The 24,797-nt window shown below is 39.7% G+C and overlaps 1 protein-coding gene across 1 annotated transcript in view; it reads right to left on the bottom strand.

The window, feature by feature from the left end:
• Positions 1-24,797, bottom strand: part of LOC119522392 (glutamate receptor 3) — a 348,722-nt gene that overhangs the window by 82,187 nt on the left and 241,738 nt on the right. The gene's annotated exons all lie outside the window — the stretch shown is intronic.

Raw genomic sequence — 24,797 nt, 5'->3', positions numbered from 1 at the left:
GACAAACATGGGTGCCAAATTCAAGCAAATATTTACATTTGTTTCATCTACCTGTATTTTCAGTCTTTATCCATCAAGTACAAATACAATGCTTCAGGTAACTGGAAAATGTGAGAAAAGTCTGATTGTAGCTAGAAGTATATAAACATTTTCTTCAGCTAATATGCCATGCATAGCAGATTGCTTCAGATTCTAGTGATGAGTACTTTCAACATTTGTGATTTACAGAAATGCCAAAGAGTGAAACTGGCAGCTTGGTTGTACATGACGGTATAAAATCCAGTGTACATCTTACATGTGTCCATAAATGTGTCTTGACATCTACTCCATTGTATCCATTATTTGCTTCTCCTGCTCTGGTTATCATCTGGTGTCTCTGCCACTTAATATTCCCAAAGGAAGGGTCCACACCTAATCCATCTTTGCCTGAGCATCACCAACTCCCACTGGGCACTGCTATCTTCTGGGACACCTCTCCCAGGGATTACTGTCACTTCTGTTGGCTATCTGTCTCCTGCTAATTGCTGCTAATGTGTTTGGGCCCTCAATGGGCTGAAGTTACAATTTATACTTATTAGGAAAAGGGGAGAATTCTTCACCCCTTCTTCAGATTTCCCCTCCCAACATTTTAATATAAAAAACTTTCAAATATACAGAAAAGTTGAAAATTTAAGGTTTTTTTTTGCATTCTAAAAGATATTTATTGAAGTATAAAAATCATATAGAAATGTGCGCTCATCCTTATATGTATAGCTTGATGAATTGTCACAAACTGAACACAACCTCCAGAAGCCTCTCTAGTGTTATTCTCCAGTCACCACCCCCACCCCTGCCTCTTTTCATTTTATATTTCTTTAACGTGGGTAACAAGACAGTCTTAGAAAATATTTTAGTGAAACAGATTTTTCAGTTATTACTTACAGGCCCTTTCATCTTCCTTTCATAGGGGGGATATGAGTCAGTGGAGACTGGACAAAGAACTAGTCACGTCTCCTTTCTGATAACCACAAAGCCTTTTAAAATTAACACTAACTGATTGGCCTCACTATTCTTTTATGATGAGTTTTGTCCCAAGGGCCTCCTGCATGAGAGCACCTAAGACTGTTCTCTACCATTTTTTCTCCCCTGCACTAAAATCAGCAGAGCGGCCTGTGTGAGTATAAAGCCAAGCAGAGGCTACAGTTTAGGCTTAACTTTACCTAACTCCCCACTCCACCCTTCGAACATATATACAAATAAAAAACCATAGATGAAACTTTACTGAATGGTTTTAATTCCTTTACTGTGCCAAAGCATATTTAGCTGTTAAGTATTTCACAAGAAAATCTAACAACTGCACACTTGCCTGCTGGTGTGGGTGAAGGATGGGCTCTCTGTCACCTGGTCTATGTCTTAAAAGCCTGAGCTGGAAAATGTAGCTCCATTCCTTAAGCAAAAGGGGTGACAATGCTCCTGCCACCACCCTGGTCCCCAGGGTCAAAGGCAATGGCATGCACTAGGAGGCAGTATCTCTTGTGCCCCTCACACTTTGATAAACATCAGGCTCTTGTTTATCTAATATTCATAGTATTTTAAAATTGCAATATAGAATTAACAAAAGGAAGGGAGAAAAAAGGATCCCAGATCTCACTTCTTTCTTAAAGCCTGTCTTAGTTTGCCTGAGGTGTTATCACAAATACCACAAGCTGGTTTTGGCTTAAATAATGGGAATTTATTGGTTCACAGGTTTAGAAGCTAGTAGTCCAAAATCAAGGTGCTAGCAAGGCTGCACTTTCCACCCAAAGACTGTGGCATTCTGGTGCTGGCTCTGGCAATTCTTGTCAATCTTTGGCTTTCTTGTTACATGGCAATGTCCTCTCCTTTCTCTTCTAGATACTCTCTGACTTCCTGCTTCTGGCTCCTTCCTGGGTCTTTCTCTTTAAAAGGACCTGATAATCTGGATTAAGACCTACCCTCATTCAGTTGGGCCAAACCTTACCTGAAAACACCTTCAAGGGGTCCTGTTTACAATGGGTTCACACCCATAGGGACATGGATGTTTTCTTGGGGTACATAATTCAACCTACCACAAGGCCTCAGACTCAGCACTTAGTCTGGTTATTGTCCACAAAACTACTCTTTTCCAGAGGGATATGCCTTACTAAGCTTCCTTGTCAGGGGAGGGGATCCAGCTCAAATACCCCTGCCAATTACTTCCACTTATTTACAGGAAGTTTCACCTGCCACATAGGTCTCACATATTTCCACTTGGTGTCTTCCTCTCCAACAAACATATTGTAATGTGGAGACATCATTATAGGCACATGGTGCACTCATCTCTCTACAAATACATCAACCACACCACTGAATACCTAGAAGTTTCTTCAGTCAGCCCATGTTTTATTGTACATGCACCTGGGAATGAATTCTAGCACACCTCAGACTGGAACCTGCCTGACTGTCTTTATGGGATGAAATGCATCCACGGCTGCATAAATCTCACCAGGGGGAAGTCATCTTGAACTATTCTTATGGCTGGCAAGACCTCCACAAGATTGGCTCCTACTGACTGCCCTGAAAGCCAATCAGGACATACAGGTAGAAAGCACTAATATGCCCCATTGACAAAATGAAGAGAAAACAGAAGTGAAGTAGAAAAAGAAAGGAGGTAACAGGGAGATGAAAGGAGAGCTCTTGTTTTTAAAGGGCAAGAGTTGTTTGACTCCTCATCCTATGTCTCCTTCTAATGCATTTGTATAAATTTTGTTCAGTCATGACCTCTTGTTAGAATCTATGGCTTGAGTTTTGTCCTTGTGCCTGGCATTTAGATGCAGCAATCCATAGTCCTCAAGGTTGAGATAATCAAGGCTGGATTCTCCCAAAAGACTCTGAAAAAACACTAACACAGCAGAACTAACCAACAAGTATCAAGGAAGTAGAAAGGGAAAAGAGAAAGGGAGTGAATTCTAGAAAGGGAGATATTAGGAAAGCTATTCTGGAAAAAAAGCATAAGTTGACTGGTTCTTAGTAATCCTACTTCTGATGCTTTTTAAAAAAAGAATTTTCTTTTTGCATCAAATATTGCTAAACTCAACCACTCAGGTTATCACTGACAGAGCACAAGATTGTAAAAATTAAGGTCTGATTCTCTATGTAGCCTCTTCAGAGATATTAATGCAGCAGTTAATATCCAGCAGGTAAAGGGGAAAAGGAGGAAAGGTAGAGAAGGAAGGGAGATGGAAATTAAAAGACAGGCTCTGCTTAAAGACAGTATTTGGTTACCTCCTGATCCTCCTTTTCCTCCTATACCCAATATTTCAAGGTATTACACCTTTCTTGACATCTTTGATGGATTTTTTATTGTTGTGGCACTGACAAGCCTAAAGGTGACCGAATATCCCCCAAAACCTATGTGAAGACACTAACAGCAGAGGGGAGGATATAGTAAACTAAAAAGGAAAATGGGGCATATAAAAGCGTAGGTGTCAGTGGTAAGGAAATGGAGGTTAGCGGAAATATTCTAGCTCAAAGGCAGGTGTTTGTTGGGTCCTGGTTCACACTTTCATGTTATTTCGTTATTTTAAGGTATTTCACTTTTCCATAATATTCATTAGACTTCTCTCTTGACATGGTGATCTCAGACATCAAAGTGGGTATACTGAGGCCAAGACTTTCTTAAACTTTTGAAAAGACAATAAATTTACAGAGATGACCAATAAACAACCATATAAGAAAAGGAGAAATTAAAATTGGGAAGGTCATTGGAAGAAATAAAGAACTTACAAGACAGTTGCTGACTAAGGGACAGGAGCTAGGTAGTTCGTGGTCAGTCTGTTGCCCTTCCAACACAGTTTAAAGTGTGCTTTCTTTACCATTATATATATTAGAGCTAACTGTTGATAGGTACAAATACAATCTTCAAGTTCCAAAAAAAAAAGGAGGGATTTCAGTCTCTGGAGAGCATCAGCAAAGAAACTAATATTACAAAGTTGAACAACAAATATCCATGAAGAAAGAGAGTGAGTTAAATGGAGAATAGGGATATGTGTGGCAGGAAGAGGAATATTAGGAGATGAATTTTATAATAAGGGAAAGAGTTGGCTGGCTCCTATCACAACATTTGAAGACATCTTATTTGTTCAAAAATTATTCCTGTGTTTCACTTCTTGAACTGACCACTTGCAGAGCTACAAATGGGGATATTTGGCTGAGTTTCACTGATATCTCTGAACAAATAACACAATGCAACACAAAAGACCATTGAGTAGTTGGAACATTAAAGGTGAAAGTGAATTGGAAAGGTCATTAGTAGAAATAAGGAAGTTAGGACAGAATTCCTGAGTAATGAGCAGGGTTTGAATGACTCCTATTTCCCTTCTGACATGGTTCAAAGCATGTTGTCTTTTCTATCACATATCATTAGATTCTATGGGTGATGTGTATAAATACAATCCATAGGTACAGGAAACTGAGACTAGATTCTTTGAACATCTTCAGCAAAGACATTAATGTAACCAAGCTTCTACCAAATATCCAAAATTTAAGAGGGTTATAAAAAAGGGGAAGGAGTTGTGGCGGGGGGGGGGGATTACTAGGAGAATTATTTTATATCGGGGTATAAGTTGGATGTCTCATGAACTGCTTTGCCGCCTATCAAACCAATTAAAGGCATTTCACTTGTTTGTAAACTCTTGCTAGAATTCAATTATTAAGCTGACCACTTGCAGAGATGTAGATGGGGATATTTGGCTAAGGCCTCCTGAAATCTCTAAATAAAATAAAAGAACTCAAAAGACCACTAAATATCTGGAAGATTAAAGAGGAAAATAAGAAGTAGTGTTTCAGTTTGCTAAAGCTGCTGGAATGGGGATTTATTAAGTTACAAGTTACAATTCTAAGGCTGTGAAAATGTCAAAATTAAGGCATCAACAAGAAGTAGATACCTTCTCTGAGGAAAGGCTGCTGGCATCCAGGGTTCCTCTGTCACATGGGAAGGCACATGGCAAAATCTGCTGGTCCTTCTTCCCTGGGTTCTGGTTTCAATGACTCTCTCTCACAGCTCCTGTGGGTCCTTCTTGCTTTGCTGGGCATTTCTATCTCTGAGAATCTGTGGGTTCTCTCTTAGCATCTAAACTCTCTCCAAATGTCTCTGCCTCTTATCCTCTCACAAAGGACTCCAGTAAAGGATTAAGGCCCACCTTGAATGAGCTGGGTCACATTCAATTGAAACATCCTAATCAAAAGGTCTCACCCACAATAGGTCTGCTCCCACAAAATGGATTAGAAGAACATGGTGTTTTCTGAGGTACACAACAACTCCAAACCAGCACAAATGGGATGGTCATTGGTAGAAATAAGGAAGTTACAATCAAAGTGCTAAGTAATTGGGAGGAGATGAATGACTTCTGGTTCTACTTCTTTCCCTTCTAATATGATTGAAACAATGTTGTCTTTTCTATCACATATTGCTAGATTCTATGGATGATAACTGTGTAAATACAGTCTGTAGGTACAGAAAACTAAGACTATCTAGTCATTCTACTTCGGATGCTTTTTTAGAAAAGAATTTTCTTTTTGCATCAAATATTGCTAAACTCTACTGCTCAGGTGATCACTGACAGAACACAAGATTGTAAAAATTAAGATCTGATTCTCTACATGGCCTCTTCAGAGATATCTTTGGATATCTCCAGCAAATACATTAATGTAAAAGAACTTATCACCAAGTAAGCAGAATAACAGTGTTAAAAAGGGGGGTGAGACAAAAGACCCAGAATAGCCAACGTGATACTGAAGAAAAAAGTCAGAAAAGTGACACCACCTGTCAAAACTTACTATAAAGCTACAACAATCAAGACAGTGTGGTACTAGTGAAAGAACACACAAATAGATCAATGGAACAGAATAGAGAGCCCAGAAATAGACCCACACAAATATAGGCAACTGATCTTTGAGAAAGAAGCAAAGGCAATTCAATGGAGAAAGGATAGTGTTTTCAACAATTGGTGTTGGAACAACTGAACATTCACATGCAAAAAAAGAGAATCTAGACACTGACCTTATACCTTTCACAAAAACTAACTCAAAATGAATGGCTCATAGATCTAAACATAAAATGCAAAACTATGAAACTTCTAGAAAACCTAGGTGACTTGGTTTGGTGATGAGTTTTTAAATACAACACCAAAAGCATGATCCATGAAAGAAAAATTGATAAGTGTGACTGAATTAAAATAGAAAAATTATTCTCTGTGAAAGACATTTAGGAGAATGAAAAGGTAAACCACAGACTGGGAGAAAATATTTGCATTTTTCTGATAAAGGGCTTGTATCTAAAATATACAAAGAACACTTAATGCTCATCAATTAAGAAGACAAACAACCCAATGACAAAACGGGCAAGAGATCTGAACAGACACCAAATTAAAGAAGATACATGGATGGCAAATATGCATACGAAAAATGCTCAGTATCATGTGGAACAACAGGAGCTCTCATTTATTGCTGATGGGAATACAAAATGGTACAACCACATTGGAAGAGAGTCTGGCAATTTCTTACAAAGATGAACACAGGCTTGTCATACAATCCAGCAATTGTGTTCCTAAGTATTTACCCAAATGAATTAGAGATATATGCCCACACAAAAACCTGCACATGAATGTTTATAGCAACTTTATTCATAACTGCTCAATATTGGAAGCATCCAAAATTAATTTTAATAGATGAATGGATAAACTGCAGCACAGCCATACAGTGGAATATTATTCAGCAATAAAAGAAATGAAGTATCAAGCAACAAAAACACATGGGGTAAACTTAAAGGCATATTGCTAAGTGAAAGCAGCCAGTTTGAAAAAACTACATACTGTATGATCCCAACTATATGACATTCAGTAAAAGGCAAAACTATAGACCAGTAAAAAGATCAGTGGTTGATAGGGATTTGGGGAGAAGAAGGAAGAAATGAATAGGGGGAGTATAGGATATTTTTAGGAGAGTTTTTGATAGAAGAAGGAAGTTAGTAGAGAAGTGCTGACTAAGGGGCAGGAGTTAGTTGGATTCTTACTCTGCCTCACCTCCTATCACAACACTTTAAGTCATTTCACTTTTTCATAAACTCTTGCTAGGTTTCACTTTTGAGCTCACATTTGTAGAACTACAGGGGGAGATACTTGACTGAGTACCAGTAAAATCTCTAAATAGAAGAACTCAACAGAAATGAGCACCAAATACATAGAAGGAAAATATATATAATTAAAGTTGGATGATTATTGGCCAAAATAAGCAAGTTAGGAGAGAAATGCTGACTTCTGGACGGTAGTTGGCTGACTCCTGGTTCACCTGATTCCTTTCTAACAAAGATTAAGCACGTTTTCTTTTCCACAGCATATTTCCAGATTCTATGGGTGATCTGCACAAAAGTAGTCTATCAGTAGAGAAAACTGAGACTAGAATCTCAGGACAGCTCTAGCAAGGACACTAATGTAGCAGAACTTGTCACCAAGTACTAGGATGCAAAAGGGTAAGCAAACAAGGAGAGGGTGTAGTAACAAGGGGAATATTAGGAGATGAAATTTTTACCAAGGCAGGAGGTATCTGACTCACAGTTCACCTGATTCCCTTCTAATATAGTTTATAGCATGTTTTTCCATCACATATTTCTATATTGTGTGATTGATATGCACAAATATAGTGTGCAAGCTATAGAAAAGTGAGACTGCATCTTTTGGAGAACTTCAGCAAAGCCACACCTATAGCAGAACTGACCACACATATCTAGGATGTAAGATGGAGAATGAAGGAAGGGGATGGTGGTGTGATAGGAATGTGTATGAGAACAATTTTGCATAAAGGGCAGGATTTAGTTGGCTTCTTTTCCTGCTTTGTCTCCTATTGCAACATTTTAAGGCATTAATTAAAATGCCTTAAAACCAAACTGGCTAGGTTTCACTTATTGAGCTGAGTCACTGCAGAGCTACAGTGGGAAAATTGGGCCAAGTCCTACTGAAATCTCCATAAATAAAATAAACACAAAGAAATGACCACAAAACATTTGGAGAGTGGTAGGAGTAACAGATGTGTGAAGATTATTGGTAGGAAAGAAAAAGTTAGGACCTATGTGCTCACTAAGGGGCTGGAATTGGCTGACTTTGGTTCAACTGTTTCCCTTCTAAGATGGGTCAAAGAATGTCACTTTTCCATCACATATTGCTAGATTCAATGGTTGATATGGTAAATGCAGTCTGTCAGTACAGAAAACTAAGACTAGATTATTTGGACAACTTCAGCTATAAAATATGTGTAATAGAGCTTATTATCAAATACCCAGAATATGCGAGGGTAAACAAAAAGGTGGAGGGCTTATGGCAAGAAGTGTAATAGTAGGAGACTAATTTTTTTATAATGGGCATGAGTTGGCTGGCTCTTGATCCTGCTTTTCTTCCTATCATATTACTTTAAGGTATCATACTTGTTCATATACCTTTCCTAAGTTTTACTTCTACTGCAAAGGTACAGGTGGGAATATTTGGCCAAGCCTCGCTGAAATTTCTATCAATAAAGTAACAACAGAAATGAAAATCAGATAAACAGGAAAAATGGAAAGTGGGAAGATCGTTTTTAGAAAATAGGAAGTTAAGAAAGAATTGCTGACTAATGGGCCAGAGTTGCCTGACTCCCTGTTCACCTGCTTTCCATCTAACTAGTTTAAATCATGTTGTCTTTCTATAACATATTGTTAGATTCTATAGATGAAATGAAAAAATACAGATTTCAAGGTACATAAAACTAAGACTAAACTCTCTGGACAATTTCAAAAAGAATACTAATGTAGCAGACGTGGCCACCTCATATCCTGGAAGTAAGAAATAGAAGGAGAAAGGAAGACAGGCCTGTGCTAAAAGGGAATATTAGGAGACCACTTGTGTGTGAGGGTTAGGGGTTTACTGGCTCCTGAACTTACTTTGCCTCCTGTTACAACATTTTAATGCATTTAACTTGTTCATAAATTCTATATAGGTTTCACTTCTAGAGCTGACCAATGCAAAGCTATAGGTGGCGCTATTGAGTTCAAGTCCCACTTAATCCTCTGTAAAGATCATAACATAAGGAAAATGACCACCAATCACCTGGATGAAGAAAAGGAAAATAAAGGAGTGGAGGCCAGTATTAGAAAGTAGGGAGTTAAAAGAGATCCTAAGAGCAGGAGTTGGCTGCCCCTTGGATCAACTTCACTTATTACCTCCTTATTTTATTTCTCTTGTTGATAACTCCTGCTAGATTTATCCTTTTGAGTTGATGACACACCAATCTCAATTTTGGATATAGATGCTGAGTATCTCTAAAACTTCTGTAAAAAGATTAATGTAACTCAAATGACCACGAAAAAGATAAAATAGATAAATGGTTAAAACAAAAGGGTAAAGAACAATGGTAGAAAGACAGAAATTATGAGACACTTGTTGGCTGAGGGGCAAGAATTGGCTGCCTCTTAGTCTACCTTCCACCTCTATTCTATTTTTTTTTAACTTTTTATTTTGAAATAATTTCAAACTTACAAGAAAGTTGCACAAATAATATGAAAACAATACAGAAGACTCCAAATAAACCCCTTACCCAGATTTATCAACTTTTAACATTTTGCTCATGTTTTTTATATCACTCTCTCTCTCTTTCTATATTCTAAACATTTTAGAGTAGCTTGCACACATCATGCTCCCTTATCTCTTTTTTAATGCAATTTTATTGAGATATATTCACACACCATACAATCATCCAAAGTGTATAATCAGTTGTTCACAGTAGCATCATATAGTTGTGCATTCATCACCACAATCAATTTTTTGAACATTTTTATTACTCCAAAAAAAAATTAAAAATAAGAATAAAACTAAAACTAAAAAAGAACATCCAAAAAATCCCACCCCCATCCCATTACTCATTTAATTTTTGTCCCTATTTTTCTACTGATCTGTCCATACTCTGGATAAAGGGAGTGTGAGACACAAGGTTTTCATAATCACAGAGTCAAACCATGTAAGCTATACAGTTACACAATCATCTTCAAGGGTCAAGGCTACTGGGTTGCAGTTCAACAGTTTCAGGTATTTCCTTCTAGCTATTCCAATACACTGAAATCTAAAAATGGATATCTATATGATGCATAAGAATACCCTCCATAATGACCTGTTGACTCCATTTGAAATCTCCTAGCCACTGAAACTTTATTTTGTTTAATTTCTCTTCCCCCTTTTGGTCAGGAAGTCAGTCTTTCTCAATCCCACAATGCTGGGTCTGGGCTCATCTCCGGAAGTCATGTTCCATGTTACCAGGGAGGTTTACAACCCTGGAAGTCATGTCCCACATAGGGGGGAGGGCAGTCAATTTACCTGCTCAGTGGGCTTAGAGAGAGACAGGCTATCCGAGCAACAAAAGAAGATCTCTGGGGGTGACTTTTAGACACAATTATAAATAGGCTTAGCCTATCCTTTGCAGTAACAAGCTTCATAAGGGCAAGCCCCAAGATTGAGGACTTGGTGTACTCCAATGGTAGTCCCCAATGCTTGCAAGAATATCAGGAATTCCCCAGGTGGGGAAGTTTAATGTTTCTACATTTTTTCCTCAGGCTCTCAAGGGGGCTTTGCAAATACTTTTTATTCTCTGCCCAAATTACTCTGGGATGTAATAGTGTTTTGTGCTAACTTGTACAAACCAAACAGATTTCACCCCAATGTAATTATGGTGTTTGAATAAACTGACCATAAAGTTAACCTATATAGCATGCTACAGAAAATACAGATTTTGCACCAAGTAAACATCTCTTCCCTTGGTCTCACACAGAAGCTGAGGTTTTAAAACACAGTCAATAACATCATTTTCCATTTAGTCCAGTTTACCTTAGTTCTAACCAGGTCCATTTCGTTCATATCTCTAATTGAAGTCTGATCTCTTTCTTCAGCTTCTTTAACATTTTCTGCCTGGGGTAATGCTGACATTCATAGCTGCTGAAATCTGGCTTTGAGTCTCAGATGTCACACAGATACCCGAAGTTCCAGGGCCCAAAAAGGTTATACAGAAACAGCTCAGCATCTCAGAATTTAGAGACAACCATTACAACTCATGAATAGATGTGCCTGCTGTAAGAGCTTACAATCTAGGAAACTTTACCATAAGCCTTCCCCTGCTAACCTATGCTCTCAAATTCAATTCTCAGAGTTTGCACATTACAGTTAGTCCCTATTAGTGAGGCATTATAATGTTTGTCTTTTTGATTCTGGCATATTTCACTCAACGTACTATCCTCAAGGTCCATTCACCTAGGTGTATACCTCACAACTTTATTTCTTCTTACTGCCACTCAGTATTCCATTGTATGTATCCACCACAGTTCACCATTCCATTTATCAGTTGATGTATCCTTAGGCCCCTCCATCCATTGCAAATCATGAATTCTGCTGCCATAAACACCAGTGGTGCAATGTCCACTCATGTCCCTGCTCTCAGTTCTTCCAAGTATATAACCAATAACGGGGTTTCAGGATCGTATGGCAACCTCATAGTTAGTTTCCAGTGGAACCACCACACTGCCTTCCAGCTGGGCTGTGCCATTCTACCTGCCTACCAACAGGGAATAGGTACATCCCTCTCTCCACATTTTCTCCAGCACTTGTATCCCACTGTTTATTTTTTTAAACAGTTTTATTCATACACCTTACAATTCACCCTAAGTAAACAACCAATGATTCCCAGTATAATCACGTAATTATGCATTCACTACCACAATCTATATGAGAACATTTCCATTTCTTCCCCAAGCAAAGAGGAAAAGGGGAAAAAAATGAAGAAAATACAAAAGATAGTAGAAAAATAAAATTAAAATACAATGAAAAGGTCAGACAACAGCACCACCATGAAGAATCCCTTTTTACTCCCTTATATCCTCCACTTATAGACAATTAGCCTTGGCTTATTGCCTTTGGTACAATTAGTGGAAGCATCTTACAATGTAACCATTAACTATAAACTCTAGTTTGCATTGCTTGTATTATTCCCCTTGTGCCAGTTTGAAGGTATTATGTCCCCCAAAATGCCATTATCTTTGATGTAATCTTGTGTGGGCAGATGTATCAGTGTTGATTAGATTGTAATACTTTGAGTGTTTCCATGGAGATGCACCCCACCCAACTGTGGGTGATGACCCTGATTGGATGATTTCCATGGAGGTGTTGCCCCACCCATTCAGGGTGAGTCTAAATTAAATCACTGGAGCCATATAAATGAGCTGACAAACAGAAGGAACTCAGTGCAGCTAAGAGTGATGTTTTGAAGAGGAGCTACAGCCAAGAGGGACACTTTGAAGAATGCACAGAAGCTGAGAAAGTAGCTGCAGATGAGAGACAGTTTGAAGACAGCTGTTGAAAGCAGACTCTTGCTCTGGAGAAGCTAAGAGAGGACAAACACCCCAAGAGCAACTATGAGTGACATTTTTGAGGAACTGCAGCCTAGAAAGGAATGTACTGGGACAAAGCCATTTTGAAACCAGAACTTTGGAGCAGGTGACAGCCACATGCTTTCTCAGCTAACAGGGCACCATGGGCCATCCTCCAGTGAAACATTAGCAAGCTAGAACACCCATATACCATCCAATTTTCAACACCTTGCAATGTTGACATTCATTTGTTCTCTCTCATTTAAAAACATTCTTATATTTGTGTATTTAATCACCATCATTGACCAGTCTAGGTTTTGCTAAGTCATACAATCCCAGTCTTTATCTTCTACCTTGCATTCTGGTGTCACACATGCCCTTAGCCTTCCTCTTTCAACCATACTCACACTCATCTTTGTTCAGAGTACTTACAATATTGTGTTACCATCACACACTGTGATGCTATCCATTCCATTTTTGGATCTATACAATCAATCCTTTTGAACAGCATCAAATGCCCAATCTCTAACTTCTTTCTAGCTCCTGATAACCTATGTTCTCAACTCTCACATTTTGCTCATCAATGTTAGTCCATATTAGTGAGACCATACAGTACCCTTACTGATAGTCTTCATTTCTACATTCTTCTCCAAACCTCTCTCTCCTGTCTTTTCCTGTCTGTCTAAGGTGTTCCCTTTAGTATTTCTTGTAGAGCAGGTATCTTGTTCACAAACTCTTTCAGTGTCTGTCTGAAAATGTTTTAAACTCTCCCTCATTTCTAAAGGACAGTTTTGCCAGATATAGAATTCTTGGTTAGCAGTTTTTTCCTTCAATATCTTAAATATATCATACCACTACATTCTCACCTCTATGGTATCTACTGTGAAATCTGCACGTAGTCTTATTGAGCTTCCTTTGCATGTGATGGATTGATTTTCCCTTGCTGCTTTCAGAATTCTCTCTTTGTCTTTGACATTTGGTAATCTGATTATTAAGTGTCTCGGAGTTGGTCTATTCAGATCTATTCTGTTAGGGGTTCATCACACTTCTTGGCTCTGTAATTTTATGTCTTTCATAAGAGATGGGAAATTTTCAGTGATTATTCCCTCCATTATTCTTTCTGCCCTTTTTTCCTTCTCTTCTCCTTCTGGGACACCCATGACATGTATATTCATGAGCTTCATGATGTCATTCAATTCCCTGGGACCCTGCTCATATATTTTCTTTTCCCTATCTGTTCTTTCGTGTGTAGGATTTCAGATGTCCTGCCCTCTATTTCCTGAGTCCTTTCTTCTGCCTCTTCCAATCTGCTGTTGTATGTCTCCATTGTGTTTTTCATCTCTTGCATTGTGCCTTTCATTCCCATAAGTTTTTTTCAAACTTTTTAGTTCTTCCTTATGTTTGCCCAATGTCTTCTTTATATCCTTCATCTCTTTTGCTATATATTCCCTCAACTCATTGATTTGATTTTTGAATTGATTTAGGATATTTGTTTGAAGATCTTTAATTAGTTGTTTCAATTCCTGGGGCTTATTTGAAGTGTAAGTTTGTTCTTTTGACTGGGTCATATCTTCATTTTTCCTAGTGTGATTCATAATTTTTTGTTTTCTAGGCATCTGGTTTCCTTGATTACCCCAATCAGATTTTCCCAGACCAGAGGGGCCCAGGTTTCAGGAGGAGGCTCTATTTCCCTGAGGGCAAGACCCAGAAGATTGTGAGACTTTCTTGTGAGGCCTTTAGACTCTGTGCTTTTCCTATCCTTCCCAGCAGGTGGCACTTGTCAGTCTGTAGCTCCCCACCAGCATAAAGAAGTGTGGTGCATTTAATTCTCAGTGGATCCTGTCCCTGCCAGGGACTGAGGGTGTCAGAAGCCAAGTGTGCCGGTTTGAGTGTACTGTGTCCCCCAAATGCCATTATCTTTGTGGTTTTGTATGGGGCAGGCATTTTGGTGATGGTTGGATTTGCTTGGAATGTGCCCCACCCAGCTGTGGGCAATGATTCTGATGAGATGTTCTCATGGAGGCGTGGCCCCACCCATTCGGGGTGGGCCTTGATCCGTGGAGCTACATAAATGAGCTGACTCGGGGGGAGGAAGAGAGTGCAGCTGGGAGTGATGTTTTGAAGAGGAGCAAGCTTGCTAGAGAGGAACGTCCTGGGAGAAAGCCGTTTTGAGGCCGGAGCTTTGGAGCAGATGCCAGCTGCCTTCCTAGCTAACAGAGGTTTTCCGGAGGCCATTGGCCATCCTCCGGTGAGGGTACCCGATTGCTGATGTGTTGCCTTGGACGCTTTGTGGCCTTAAGACTGTAACTGTGTAGCGAAATAAATCCCCGTTTTATAAAAGCCAATCCATCTCTGGTGTTTTGCATTCTGCAGCATTAGCAAACTAAAACAGATTTTGGTACCAGAGAAGTGGGGTGCTTTTGCTGCTGAGTTTGCAAATACCAAACATGTTGGAACGGCTTTTTAAATGGATAAGGGGGAATTTCTGGAAGAGTTGTGAGGAGCTTGATAGAAAAGGCCAAAACTGCTTTAAAGAGACTGTTTGTGGAAATATGGACTCTAAAGATACTTCTGATGAGGACTTGAACAGAAATGATGAATGTGTTGTAAACTGGAAGAAAGGCGATCCTTGTTTTAAAGTGGCAGAGAATTTGGCAAAATTGAGTCCTGGTGTCAGATGGAAGGAAGAATCTGGAAGCAACAACTTGGAATACTTAGCTGAGGAGATCTCCAGACTACGTGTGGAGGACGTATCCTGGCTTCTCCTTGCAGCTTATAGTAAAATGTGAGCAGAGAGAGATAAACTTAGAACTGAACTCTTGGGTTCAAAGAAACCAGAAGTTGATGGCTTGGAAAATTACGGGCTTCCAGTGGGTAGAATCCCAGAAGCTACAGCCCAACCTGAGGACAAGCCAAGATTGGATAAGGAGTTAAGCAGAAAGGATTTGTGGAAACTCCTATTGTCTGATGGCTTTGACCCCTGCATGCTTCATGCAAAGCCAACAGAATTTTTGCGAGATCTTTATAGACGGAGCCATTGCTGGTCTGGACTGGAGGAGACAGACAAGGAAAAAATTAAAGGAAAAATCTCTTCAAAGACAGAGCCATGGAGGTTGAGGTCTGGAGTCAAGAGGTTTAGGGCTGGGAGAGCGGAGCAGCCCACATGCATGGAAAGGGTGAGTTTGCCCTGGAGGTCGAGGGCGGGCTTTCCGCCTCGATGCTCTGGAAGAGTTTTGCCACCTCAGGTCCCAAAGAGGTTGGAGCACATTCCCAGGGAATTGGGGAGAGCCTGGCTGCCACCACACTGTTCTGAAGGGGTTGAGCGTGTGACCCGGAGATGGAAGGGAATCCGGGAGCTGCCCCGATGTTTGAGGAGGGTGGGGCCGAGAAGGTGGTCTCCCCAATGTGTGGAAATGTTGGAGCACTCACCTAAGTGTTTGGAGAGGAACGGGCTGCAGAAAAGGCCCTTGGGAAGGGTTAGGCTCCCACTCTCTCAAGCCCCAAGGATGCAACATTGTTCTGTAAATGACTCTCGGACTTTGAAATCTAATGGACTTTGTCCTGTGGGTTTTAGGAACTGTTTTGCTCCTGTTAACCCTGTTTTCCTTACTGTTTCTCCTTATGGCAATGGAAATGTTTATCCTATGAATGTCTCTCCTTTGTATATTGGAAGCACATAACTTGTTCTAGGTTCACAGATCCACAGCTAGAGGGGAATTATGCCTTAGAACTGACCAAGCCTAAACTGATTTTGATGGGATTTTGTACTTAACTTTTGTTACTGAAATGATTTAAGTTTTTGTGATATTGTGATGGAATGAATGTATTTTGTATTTGGAAAGATAATGTCATTTTCGGGTTCAGGGGGTGGAATGTGCCGGTTTGAGTGTATTGTGTCCCCCAAATGCCATTATCTTTGTGGTTTTGTATGGGGCAGGCATTTTGGTGATGGTTGGATTTGCTTGGAATGTGCCCCACCCAGCTGTGGGCAATGATTCTGATGAGATGTTCTCATGGAGGCGTGGCCCCACCCATTCGGGGTGGGCCTTGATCCGTGGAGCTACATAAATGAGCTGACTCGGGGGGAGGAAGAGAGTGCAGCTGGGAGTGATGTTTTGAAGAGGAGCAAGCTTGCTAGAGAGGAACGTCCTGGGAGAAAGCCGTTTTGAGGCCGGAGCTTTGGAGCAGATGCCAGCTGCCTTCCTAGCTAACAGAGGTTTTCCGGAGGCCATTGGCCATCCTCCGGTGAGGGTACCCGATTGCTGATGTGTTGCCTTGGACGCTTTGTGGCCTTAAGACTGTAACTGTGTAGCGAAATAAATCCCCGTTTTATAAAAGCCAATCCATCTCTGGTGTTTTGCATTCTGCAGCATTAGCAAACTAGGACACCAAGCTAAGGCTGTTTTTTCTTTTTTTTACCCCCATGCCCTGGAGTCTGAATTCTCTGAGGGAGGGCTGCCACTCTAAGGGAAGATAAGCCCTTTAGGGAATTATCTTCTATACTTGAATTTTTCCTTTGATTCTCTATCTTAACTCCACCCTTGCCTAGGTCACTGCTGACAATTTAAAATGCCTGAGGCTTTTTCTAATGAGCTACTTAGAATGAGAGAAACAAAAAAAGGAAAAAAGAAGTCCACTTTTCAGAGCCAGTCCCCAGCCCTCCATTTCACCAGGTAAAAACTGGAGTTGGTACCTGGTTCTCTGTGCCCCTTCTCTTGGGACACAGTTCTTTTCCAGTGTTCTGAGCTCAGCAGACTCCAAAAGCCTCTGTTTTTATTTATTTGTGTATTTTTTTTCTGTCAGCCCTGCCTCCTCTCTGCCAGGAGAAAGCTCTGGATTCCTTTCCTGCTTGCTCCAGGTTTATCTGTGCTTGTAGCATGTATTCAGTCGTCCAAATTTGTTCATTAAAACTGCAATTGGAGCTTGGTTGAGCTATCTTCCCTTCCTCTTAGGACAGTGCTTCTGTTTCCCAAAGGGAAGTGTTTCAGTTCAGCCTTCCATGTCTTTGGGGAGGGGCACCATCTCCACAGTTTGAGGAGCTTTGCTTAATGTTCTATGCTACAATCTCAGCTGTTTCACCCATTCCAGACTGGTATACAATGTGTGTTCAGTCACTGATGTCCCCCATCAGTTGTTCCAGACTATTTTCTAGTTATTCCTGGCTATTTACTAGTTGCTCTAGGGGACTAACTAAATTCCACATCTCCCTATGCCACCATCTTGCCCTGCCTCCTTCCTTATCTCTTAATAATTCCATGCATATTTGCCAAGAATAAGTATGTGCTGGTTTGGATGTATTATGTCCCCCAAAATGCCATTATCTTTGATGCAGTCTTGTGTGGGCAGGAAACGTACTGGTGTTGACTGGGTTGGAGACTTTTGATTGGATGTTTCCGTGGAGATGTGCTAACTCAACTGTGGGTGAGATCTTTCATTGGATAATTTCCATGGAGGTGTGGCCCCGCCCACTCCACATGGGCCTTGATTAGTTTACTGGAGCTCAGACAGAAGGAGCAAGCTTGCTACAGCCAAGAGGGACACTTTGCAGAATGCACAGGAGCTGAGAGAGGAGCTGCAGATGAGAGACAGTTTGAAGACGGCCATTGAAAGCAGACTTTTGCACCAGAGAAGCTAAGAGAGAAAAAACATCCCAAGAGCAACTAAGAGTAACATTTTTGAGGAACTGCAGCCTAGAGAGAAATGCCCTGGGAGAAAGCCATTTTGAAACCAGAACTCTGAAGTAGGTGCCAGCTACATGCCTTCCCAGCTAACAGAGATTTTCTGGACACCATTGGCCATCCTCCAGAGAAGGTTCTGATTGTTGAGGCATTATCTTGGACACTTTATGGCCTTAAGACTGTAACTTTGAAACCAAATAATCCCCCTTTATAAAAGCTGGTCCATTTCTGGTGTTTTGCATTCCAGCAGCATTAGCAAACTGGAAGAAAGGATATTCTATTGTTTTAAAACATGTTCTCTTTTCTCACACATATTGCTAGATTCTATTGTAGTAGTGGGCTGATAGGAAAATTGAAGCTCGACTCTCCCCAAATCCTCAGCAAAAACTCTAGTGCAGCAGAGCTGGCCAATAAAACTTCGTCATAAGTGATGACATGAATAATTGGGGGAAAATGGATTCAAAAGTAGGCATGGTTTTATTAGGATAGAGGTTCTGGCTATGGGGCAGAAGTTGACTAGTTCCTGGTTCTCCTGCATTTCCTATCACTTTATTTTAAATCATTATTGTTGCTAGATTTCCTTTCTTGAGCTTCCTGTCCACAGTCTTTGAGTTTGGAGAATTGAGGACAAATTCCCTAAAACCTTTGTAAAGACAATAATTCAACAGATCTGACCATCATACATCCAGTAGTCCAAGGGGAAAGAGGAAGTCGAGTGGTAGGATGGGAGGGTTAAGAGTTGGTGGTTCCTGATCCATTTTTTCTTTCTGCTTTGATTATCTTCACTCAAAGTCTGCAATTTTGGGAATTTTTATCCCCTGTCCTCCCTCAACCCTATAAAAAATTAATGCGACAGAATTGGCCATCCAGCACCCATCTCTTGCAGGAAAGGAAAAGGTTAAGGAGTGTGGAGATGGATATTCCATGACCACCTCTGCATAAAGGGTTAGAGTTTCCTAGCTCCTGGTCATTTTTCCCCTCTCCCATTGTGCTTGGCAACTGGGGCATGCCCTTCTCCTGCTCTTTTGAGAAATGGATGCTTCTGGCCTCCCTGAAATCTTTGTAAAAATGCCCATACAGATTTTGTCACCCAAAAGCCATTAGGTAAAGGTGGAAAAGGGAAAGGGGGGAGGGTAAGAAGTAGAAACATATATTTTAAGAGAGAGCTTCTGGCTAATGGTAGGTGTTTCTTGCCTCCTGATTGTCCATTTCCTTCTTTCTCATGATCATGAGCACTTGGGGATGGCCACCCATAATCTACCATGTTATAAATTTTGAGTAACTGGTTTCCAAAAACTTTTGTAAAAATTGAGTGAAGGTAAAAGAAAAAAGAGATGGAGTTGCAAGGAGTAGGGAGAAGTAGAGGGAGGCATGCATCCTACCCTTCTGCCAGCATCCTATCCATCCACCTGCCAGCTGTCCAATTAGTCTCTATAGCCAGCTACCTCAGACTCCACCCCTGAAGCTGCCTGTTATTGGTCCCTCTTTATCATGTGACCTTTCCCAGAGCCTTCTATCCTATTGCCCCTCCCTGACAGAAACACCCATGGATGGGGAGAAGCCCTTCAGCCAATCAGCTCTAAGCATTCTCAGGAGACTTCCTGACAGACGTACTCCAATTATTTCTACTTAGACTTCTTTCTACCCCACAGCCCAGCTTCCTCCTTATACTTCACTTCCTTTTCCTGTTTTCCCCTGAATTCTGTGAGTAGAAGTTGTGTAGTGACTAGAAAGCAATACATGTGAACATAGATGGATTTTTTCTTTTTTTAGTATCAGAAAATCTATGTCTTTAGAAAAAAATGTTTGATCACTGCTTTATATATGTGATGAATAAGTTCACAAGTTTTTATTTTTTAACTGGTCTTTGGTGCAGAACAAAATTAACGTTTGGTTTAGGGTTCTTTAAGACGTTTCAGTGTGCTCTGACTTTTGTTTCAGGGTTTAAGTTTCTAATCTGAGCTCTTCTTCCAATGGCAACTGATTATAAAAAGGCAGAAAATTATATCCTTCTATTTAATACACACATTTTAAAAAACAAGTCTGACTTCAAAGGAAATTTCTGTATCATGAATTCTATTTCCTCACCGAGGTTCATCTGCTATTAAAAATCATGTATTTTAAAATAATATATTTTTACCAAAGACAAAATGTGTTTCAGTAGATTTATTTGGTATTTTTGTGAAAAGGATGGCTCATTTTGCTTAAGCAGTTTGATGTTTTATAGCAACTGCTTTATCCCTTCTCTGAATTGTAGACCCCTTTAGTAGTTCATTTCTGCTCGAAAACCTGTTTCTTATTCTGGCATCTCCCATATACCAAAAAACATTAGAAATTCTTCCTTTTTTCTTTGCTTTTTATCCTTTTTTCTTTTGATTTCTTGAAGGTAGGGATTTATAGTCATGATTTCTCATATAGCTGGGCTCTGAGAGTCTGCTTTCAAGAGGATGCCATCTATTGCACATTATTATATTTTGAGGCTTTATTTTGAATTGTCAAAATTGAATTCATTATGAAAGAGAAACCAATGACTCTCCAAATACAGCCTCTCTTATACTCTAGAACCTCTTATTTAACTGTCTGCTGACTAAATTGACTTCCATGTTCCACATGCATCTTAAAAATAACCTACCCCAAAGCAAAGTTATTACGTTCCCTTAAAACCTCTTCCTATTTCTGTATTTCTTCTTTCAATTAATGGCACTTTAGACCTACTGAGACACTGAGTATGGGGCCTGAGCATGTGTAGTTTTATAAAACTCAACAAATGATTATGAAGCACAAGCAAGTTTGAGAAACCCTGGCCTAGATTACTGCCCTAGCTTCCTAGTTGCTGTTTCAACTTGCAGTTCTTTACCTCTCCAGTTTATTCTTCAGATAATAAATTTGCCTTCCTAAAATACCATTTAGGGCATAATACTCCTTTCCTCACATCATTGCAATAGTCCCCTACTTTCTAAATGCATATTAATAGCCAAATATCTGAACCATTTCAATTAGTAAAATAATGACTGAGAAAACTTTGTATCAAATTTATACGTGAATCATCTCCCAGGTATAGAAGGCAACTTGTAGTCTTCTCTTTCTCCAATGATTACATAGGCTCTTACCCATTTTGGTGACTGCTTCTGGACTTTTGTACTCCTTAATTATTGCATGCATTCCCATGCCTTCTCTGTAACAAGTATATGTGTACATTCCACAACATTATTGCTAAGAGACTCCAAAGTCCCAGATTCTCTTTTGCACTAAGTGAAATTTCTGTTAAACTCATTTTATTATTTTATCTGGACTTTAATAATTAGAAGTGATGACCAGGAACCCAATGCTTCTTGTATCTTTACAGTAGATCTACTGAAATCTGGTTCTGTTTGCATTTCTTCAGTTCTCTTTGGTTGAAGTTGATGGTTGCACTGGCTAACTGCCATGGTCGTATCCTTTCTTGTGGGTGGACCAATAAACTTTGTGTGCAGAGGGAGAGATTTAAAGAGATGAGAGAAAGCAGAGAAAGACTGGAGGCAATCCTACTGTTCACATATAGAATGAGTTGACACTCTGCTTGCTTATTTTTTATGTTCTAAGTATATGTACATTTGACTCTCTGTATGCCTCTATAGAACAGTGGCAATATTTGTTGGAAATATGAGTATACTATCCAGATTATTTTGAGAGGGAAACTACTCACTTGGATTTGTAAATTCTGATATACTTCATCAATTGCATCATTTCTCAATCTCTTCAGTTGTGTTTGTTTGACCCAGTGCACTGTTTGCTACACCTGAAAGCAACTATGTAAAACCAACCATGATCTTTATGCCTAAGCAGTTCATGCAGGGCCTTGTAAGTTATTTTTGATTAATTCTCCAAGGCCATCTTTTACACAGACACTGGTTACACAACTGGCATCCAAACACAGACTGTCCTTGATTTAAGAATAGCCAGACAACCCAGTCTTACAAAGATTCAAATGACTTTGGTATTATCCTGTCTACCTTGATATAAAAACATGCTGCAATTCCTTTTCCTTTCTGTAGTGTGGATAACTGAGAATTGGAAATAAATATATTCAAGTCTTACTTTTACAGCACTTATTTTCAAGATATTCTCTAGAGATTGCCTTCATATAATACTATTCTTAGGGCAAATTTTGTACAGTGACAAAAACAGAGACAAGATAAGTTAGGTGACTTTCACTGAGTTGATGGTAGCCTACACATGAGAAATGGGAAAGGTGGTTCACCTCTAGGAAAAATGAAAGCAGTAGAACGAGGGTTGGAAGGCTGCCAAGGATGACTATCTTATGATTAGGATGAAGGCTGACTCTGCCTTTAACCATTTCAGTTGTTTATCTGGATCATGCTTAGATAGCGAAATGCATACTAATTGTGGTGACTCAAGTTAGGTTGCTAATGAGAGACAACTCTTTTCCTACAAAGGTCCATCCTCCTGGAAGGGTGTAATATGTAGAGTTGAAGATTACAGCATATAAATTAGCACTTGATTTCAGGTTTCTTGTATTGTTCGCTCACTGTTTTATTCTCTAATTCAATCAATGAGCACACACTGAAGCCTACTAAGTGTTAGCTGTTAATACAATGGTAAGCCATATCAAACTTGATCCCTGTCTTCATGGTACTTCAGTCCAGTGAGAGTTATTTGTATAAATATACAAATAATTACAACTTGACATAAGTGTTATTAGTGGGGAAAATAGCCACCACTGATTTTTTGTAATTAACAGCTTTACTAGGAATAATTTATATACCATAAGATTCACCCATTTGCCAATGATCTTTTAAAGCTTTGATGAGATCATGTCCCTCCCCTTTGTGAAACTCTTCAGAGGCTTTCTGTGCTGTTGAAAAAAGCTAAAACTCCTTAACCTGGCCTGTTAAGGCCTTACATGTCTTGGGCTCTGTCACTCACTGCTGTAGCCCAAATTACCTCTGACAGTTCTGAGATGGTGTCAGGTCTTTTCTGCCTCAGGAACTTGGCATGTGCTGTTTCTTGTGCATTGTGAACACTTTTCCTGATTCTTCATGAAGCTGGCTCCTTCTCACCCATCAGATCATTGTTTCAAAGTCACTTTTACAGAGAGGCCTCCCCTGACCACCCTATGCAAAATGTTGACTCCCTGCACTCCACCTTCCCTTCATTCTTTGTCTCAGCACCTCTTCTAGTTCTACATCACTTATCATAAAGTGCAAAAGTTTTGTCTGAACAAAATGATCATAATGTTCTTAAGGATACTATCTTCTGTCTTCCTTAGAGTGCACTGAGCAAGGTATTATGCACACAGGTGGTATAAAGGGAAAAGACATACTGTAAAGATCTCTAAAGCAGTAGTACCCAAAGTATATGAGGACTGGTGCTGATCCATTGCTTGTTACCAGTCTGAGATGATAGAAGAACAAAAATTGAGAGAAGCCTTTTAGAAACCTTTATAGCAATTTGACAGGGTAATATTATCCCTGTTGAATTTAATACCAAACAATTGTGTTTGTATTATATATATTCTTTTTTTATTTCATGATTTTTAGTAATTCATTTTTGTTATATTTTATTGGTTTGTGAAGGATTTGGAGAAAAAAAAACTGGGCCTTTATCACAGATAGCTTGAGAAGCACTATTTTAGAGGATAGGATCTGGGAGCCTAGGGGAAAAACAGAATTCTTTCAATTTATTTTGCTAGAACTTTGGGTAAGAGGTGATATTTTCTTGCTAATTTCAGGTAGCAGAGAGAACAAAATGGTTGACTATAATGGAGGCATTTTCAGACAGATAAAACAAGAGTCTCAACGTTGGTTACTTTAAACTGACAAGTGCCTGTGGTTTTCTAAATGCATGGTAGGAAATTGGACCCCAGCAAAGTCACCCTCTTCATTCCCTTGGTGCTCTGCTGTACCTTATCTCCATTTTGAGAAGGTGAATTATGATCCACCAAAGGGGTATATACTCAGGGGAGGGTGGCTGGGCTCCCTGGCATTTGAGACCAGTGGGAGTTTTTCCCTCCAAGCCCATCTCCCTTGTTTGTAAGGTCAGGCTCCAGCCCAATGAGTTCTGTGTTTACATGCCATTTGCTGAGGTGTCAGTGATCAACACACGTAGCTTCGAGCATTTGAAGTTTTTATTTAGAACATTAAAAACGGAAGATTAAAGAAAGGGAGAGTATAGAACAGAACAAGAACACCTGGAAGGGGAAGGGAGAAGGGAATAGTGGTTATTGGCAAGTGAAAAAGCATAACTCAATCTTATTCTAACTCATTTTCTTTCTAAACAAAACAAGCCTTTCTCAATTTCAGGTACATTCAGAGATTTGGCAAACCACAAAGTTTGCCTCTTTAAGCCTAAGTTATTCCTGGTGGCCTTTTCTGGGTTCTATTTTATAAGAATGTTTTTGTTTTAGCAAAATTAGATGCCAGCTCTACCCCTGGCAGCTAACATTACTTAACTTTCACTTTCAGGCTCAACATTGTCCCCAACTCTGTGACAAGTCTCAACCTAGGCAGGGAAACTGTTGGGTCTTCTATGGCAGTGGTTAATTGGAACAGCACTGAATGAGCCCTGCTGTGGCTCACATTCTCCCCTGGAAACCCTAATTGCTTTTTTTTTTTTTTTTAATCTCATTTTAAGGAACATCTGTTGTTAGGCCATCTCAACCCAGATCCAATTAGCCTTATATCAACTGCTTTGACCATTTTGATAGATCC

Source organism: Choloepus didactylus, chromosome X (assembly GCF_015220235.1).
Source record: "Choloepus didactylus isolate mChoDid1 chromosome X, mChoDid1.pri, whole genome shotgun sequence".
NCBI lineage: Eukaryota > Metazoa > Chordata > Mammalia > Pilosa > Megalonychidae > Choloepus > Choloepus didactylus.
The sequence above is the reverse complement of the archived record's forward strand: the minus strand, read 5'-3'. Positions and strand labels throughout refer to the sequence as shown.